Here is a 6,000-nt window from a genome sequence, read left to right as displayed (position 1 = left end):
AGAGGGAGCCCTGGCAGCTGGGGCAATAGCTACTCCAGGCTGAATGACGTTTGCAGATCATCCTCAAGGGTGGCATTGTGGGAACGTGTCCCAATAATCTTCCCCTTGCCATATTATAAACAAGATCGGCATTTGTCTCCATAAGCGAACACACAACATCCAGACCCCACCAGCTAATCCTGTTGTTCTAGCAGAGCAGAGAGCCGTTTGACTGGATTATTGCTATAATGGGGTTGAAGGAAGAGTGTACTCAGTCCGACTGTTTAAATCCTTGGCAAACTACCCAAATGGGATTATGGGCTTCATTAATAGCCAGATCCATCATCCTCAAATATTCCATTAGTAAAGCAACCAAAGCAAGTTAATGGATCCGGGCTGAAGTTTGAATACATATTTTCAAGTTCCTAAAATGAAATCAAATGCGTTCGTAAAAGGCAAACAGTTCCTAAGTGCAGCCAAGGCAGTTCTGGGCAGCTGCAGTTTGGCCTCGTGCTGACGGAGGGCCCTGTCTTTCCACATGGAATGGGATGCAGGAATTAAGGGCGGGGGGTGCGGGGGAGGGACTGTGATCCAAGGCCAGCTTTTGCATGAACTGATTTTATTGTTAAAATCAATATTGTTTCAATATCAATCAATATTACAATATTGTTAAAATCAATATTGTTTCAATATCAATCAATATTACAATATCATTGTAAGCCGCCCCGAGGCTTCGGCGAATGGGGCGGCATAAAAATGTTTTAATAAATAAATAAATAAAAATTAATTCACACTGGCCAACTGAAGCACACAATTCATCACTACTAGGTGTTTTGCACTACAGCTCCTATCAGCCTCAGCCAACCTGGCAGGGTTTATGAGGGAAATGGTAGATAGAAGGACCACTGTGAGCGAGAAAAGGAAAAAGGCAAATTTTCATGCTTTAAAAATCATCAGTTGAACATTAATTTATGGTTGGATACATGCAAAAGTGCCATAAATGGGTACCAGCTTGATTAAGTCAGTCCTGACCTGAAGCAGTGCAGCTCCTCCTTGCTGCCTGGGCAAAGGAGCCGGGGGGGGGGGGGGGGGGGGGCTGCATTCCGCTGCCGGTGCTCGTCGGAAGTGCCATTGCACGAATTCTGATCTGAGCAGTCGTGAGCTCTGGCGAAGCGACTGCCTGGCTAATTTCTCTGGCACCAGCGTTTACCCTGGGAATCAGCCCTTTCGCTGGGACTCATACCTGTGCAGCCCTTTGCTTTCCCGGGAAGTGTGGGGGCAGGTGTTCATAAAGGAGAAGGAGACCCGTGTGCTCATACCTTTTCCCCTGATGTTTGCATTACAGGCCAAGTGCAAAGAGAACTTGGAAATGCTTTTGAGCTACCGCAGCTTGGAACACCTGAGCCAGAAACACGTCCATCTCCTTGCTGACAGAATATGACCCCAGCAAGGTGTCATTCACCAGCACTATCTAAGCCCCGGAATTTAAACTGAATCAATTTACTGACCAACTGCTTGGATTCAACGCTGCATCTAAATTACTGATCAATTTAGTGACCAACTGCTTGGATTAAACTCTGCATCTAGGATAGTCTAAGTCTCTCTCCCCGTCCCTCCCTCCCTAGAAACTGTGTGATTCCAGAAAGGCCAGTGAGGCATGGAATGAGTTTATAGCTCATCTAGGAGAACACTTGGGCTCAGACTGGGTACCAGGATACGGGCGCTGAACGCAGGTGGTGCCCACCCCACCTGTCTCTGCCTGCACCAGCCCTTCAGTTCAGATCTTGCATGTTGAACCGGCCATGCCTAGAAAGCTGATCCGCTTGTGCTTACGACCCTGGGCAGAATTCCAGATATGTCCCCAACCCCAGTGCCCACCGAGAACCCTGCATAATCACAGGGCTTGTAGATGCACCCAAAACATTCAGGTATCTGTAAAAAGTAGCTCTGTACTGTATTTAAACTATTTGCAGCCCATGGTTCAGTGTCAGACAGACAGACAGACAGACAATCCCAGAGTAATGTATGTAAGATCAATAATAAACATCTGCTTCTGGAGTGGGCAGGTATTTCTGCTCCTCTCCTGAAACACTCCCGTTGATTTGAGTCATGTGGCTTTTCACTGAAGTCAAGTCAGATCACCTGATTATTTCAAGCTCCTATCAGGGGTTGTTGTTAAAAGATGTGGGGCCCATGGGGTGTGAATCTGCAAATAGCGTGCTAATCTATAGATATGCAAAATAATTGCTAGGGTTTATTTAAATTTCACAGAAGTCAAAGCCAGCCAGTTAATTTATCATCTGAAGTTTCCATTAATTTGCACCCACACCAAATCACCCCAAACGGAGCACATCCCCTCCACACATTGAAACAAATGTTCAATGGTGTGAACAAATGGAAGGAAGAGAGGAGCTGCCAGGCATTCACAGACCACCCCCTGCACGCACACGCGCGCACTGGCACCTCTAGAAAAATGGTGATGCTTGTCCCAAAATGAAATTTCATATATTTGCCTGGAGTGCTCATACCAAGGTAATCCAAAGGAGAATTGGAGGGTCACCTTTCCTTAATCTGCCGATTCCCATGCGATCCTGCTCCAAAATTTGATGAATTTCCCTTCCATGAATTGTCACCTTCATCAATCAAAGCTACCTTCATAGGTTAAATCCGAACTGACATATATTGATGGATAACTCCATTTGGGGGTGATGGCTGAAGAAGGGCTGGCGTACGGGGCAAAAGATGGGGCTTAAATGGGGCAGGGGGCAGAGTGGAAAGGCAGGCGAAACGAGGCGAAACGAGGACAGGGAAAGGTGGTACAGGAGATGGAGGGGGCCTTCCGGCAGGGACAGGGATGGCGGGGTGCGGGGGGGAGATCCCTGCCGGGATCTTTCTAACTCTGTTTCTCTGTGTTACCTTTGCTAAGGGCATACCTTCATGCAGTTGAGACTTCCGACTTGTCTTCCCAGCTCGCATGCCTGCCTGCACACGGAGGAAGACCCATGGAAAGTGCTCCAAGAAGCTCCACACTCTGTACACCTCTCTGTGTGTCACAGCCCAGGGTGTGGTGGTCAACCAAAGCCATCGTGTGCGCACACACACGAACACGCACACTCTGTCCAGGGGCTGACATACACTCGCGGTCCCTTGTAGAAGGACTACATATCTAGATTGTTGAACTTTTAAGGACAGCAAACACACACACACCACCCTTTCCTTTTAAAACCATAGAAACACAGAAACAGAGCACGTCCGAAGGGGCCTTCCGGGCCATCTCATCTGACCCCCGGCTCCAGCCGGCTCCACTCACGACATGCCCACCATGTGGACGTCCAGCCTGTCCTTGAATACCCTCACCGATGGGGCCTCACCCACCTCCCGGGGAAGCCCATTCCACACCCTCGGGGTCCTGACTGTCAGGAAGCGCTTCCTGGCATCCAAACGGAACCTTGGCTCCCTGAGCTTTGCTCCGTTGGAGCCTTCCTCTGCAGGGGAGAACAGGTCTCTCCCCACCTCCTCTGACACCCCCTCACATACCTGTATGTCGCCAACAGATCCCGACACATGTCCATCCATTCGCTCCTCTCTCTTTCTTCCTCTTTCCCTCCCAGAGGAATGTTGTTCTTACCCCACGCAGTGGAGCTTAGCTTGGCACCCCAAACCCTGGAGGCTGTGGGCTCAGACTAGAGCTCTGGGAAATTGACTTCCAATGCCTCTGGCTGATGGGAACTCCAGTGTCTGTTCCCTTTATGAAGTTGGTGATCCCTCTGCAATGCACAGAATCACAGAAGAGTGGAGCTGGAAGGGGCCCATAAAGCCATCCATTCCAGCCCCTGCTCAGCGCAGGGCCCCACAGCAAAGCATCCCTGCCAGAGGATGGTCCAAGGGCCCCTTGGATGCCCCCAGCGTGGGAGAGCCCATGGCTTCCCCAGCTCATTGGTCCCATTGTCGTGCTGCACCAACCGACAGGAATTTTTTCCTGTTACCTAACTGAACCTGGCTTCCTGCAACATGGGCCCATTATTCTGTGCCTTGCACTCTGGGATGATGGAGGAGAGAGCCTGGCCTTCCTCTGCCTGACAGCTGTTCAAGGCTCACATTCCCCTCAGTCTTCTCTTCCCGAGGCTAAACTTGCCCAGCTCTTTCGATCTCTCCCCCATCAGGGCTTGGCTTCCAGTCCCCGGATCATCCTTGCTGCCTCCTCCGGACCCTTCCCAGCTTGTCTGCACCTTTCTGCAGTTGAGGTGCCCAGAACCAGACACAGGACTCCCACTGAGGCCTGACCGGTGCTGAGAATAGAGGAACTGGTACTTTATGGGATTGGAAGCAATGCTTCTATTAATGCAGCCTAAAGTAGCACCTGCCCATTTGCAGCCACATACATGGCTGACTCATTTTCAGCTTGTGATCTGCAACAGTTCCAAGATCCTTCTTGCCTGCAGGATTGTTGAGCCAGGCATCTCCCATCTTGTCACTGTGCGCTTGATTCCCATTTCCTCAGTGCCGAACTTGGCATCTGCCCCTACTGAACTCATTCTGTTGCTTCCAGCCCAGTATTCCAGCTTACCAAGATCACTTTGAATTTTGTGTCTGCCTGCCTGGGTATTCTGCATCCCACCCACTGAGGAGACAGACTGTGTGACTTCCTTCTGAAGAGACATGAACAGGATTCCATGTTCTGGGAATGATAACATCCCGTTATCATCCTGCCACGTAATTCCATTTTAGGCACTGTCCTATCAACTGCAATCTCATTGATGCAAATTATGGCAGATACTGTGAGAAGACAGTGACAGAAACAAACAACTCCTTTTAGATGCCCATTTTCACACACACCACCACACACATTGCAGAAATTCAGGGATGGGTGAGAAAATCCATTTGCGCTCCTGTCATTTTCATGCGTGTTCACTCAGAAACCCCCTTTCCTTTCCCATTTCCACATTAATCAATTATTGTACTTCCCTCTTTCGAAACAAAAATCTGCACAAAAGTAAAATTTGCATTTAAATGCATACTTCATTAATGGGTGTTAATTAATGAGCTGTCCCTCCAAACACACTGATAGATTTAAACTGCTGAGAGCAGCAGCAGAACATTCTGAAAATGCAAGATCTGGTGCATTGTGAGGCGGTGAGCTGAATGTGAGCCTGAGAGTGCAGAGGTCAGTTCCTGTTGGAATTTGCAAAGATCAAACCCTTCCGGCATCCCTAAAATATAAAACTGCCATCTTAATCCTTCCCCTTGAATTGAGAGGGAGGCCGTCCATGAGCTGCGTGCAAGTTGCACTATCTGGCCCGTGGACTTACCGCTGCCCATGGTGAGGCCCATCCCGGATTTGTGAAATCCTGCCTCCCAGTCAGTCTGGGAGGGTAGCTATGGCCGCCTCTTGTGGCCAGAATAAGTGTTCCTGCGCCTTAAAAACTAGCAGCAGCATTTGGAAGTGAGCCTGCCGCCTGCTCCTTGGGGAGCAGGCGGCAGGGAGCCAGTGGGGGAGCCAGTGGGGGCCAGGCCCCTGCAAAGCTGCGCCAGCCAGAGAAGGGGCCATTTCTGCTCCTCAGTGGGGCAGCCTGGCCCCAGAGCTTAGCTTGGGAGGCGGCCGGGGATGGGCGGGGTGGGGGGCCGTTTCCTCAGCCATGCCTTGCTTGAGGGGCCATCCCTGAAGAGGACCGATGCTGTTCCAAAATCCAGGGATTGAACAGCTGTGCCTCCGACCAGCAAGCGCCCGCATTCCCTGCTTCAGAGCTTCTCGGGGGCCACCTCTTGTTCAGGGGTGGTGAGGACTCGGGGCACTTCTCTGGCTGCTGGGCTGCAGCATGTGCCCAACTCTAAGGGCTGGCGGGGGGCGGGGGGAGCGCCATTTTTACCTTGTTCTGGGGTGGCTCGAGCCTTGCGCAGGCCCTGGAGGACGGATCCAGCAGAACCCCCTTCCTGCGGAGCCTGCCCGGCTTGCGAATGGCTTCTTCGCAAAGGCCCTTCCGGGGATGAAGGGGAGGGGGCGCAGTGCAGGGATGAGAACTG

Source organism: Varanus komodoensis, unplaced genomic scaffold (genome assembly GCF_004798865.1).
Source record: "Varanus komodoensis strain SLA01 unplaced genomic scaffold, ASM479886v1 scaffold44_3, whole genome shotgun sequence".
Classification (NCBI taxonomy): Eukaryota; Metazoa; Chordata; class Lepidosauria; order Squamata; family Varanidae; genus Varanus; species Varanus komodoensis.
The sequence above is the reverse complement of the archived record's forward strand: the minus strand, read 5'-3'. Positions refer to the sequence as shown.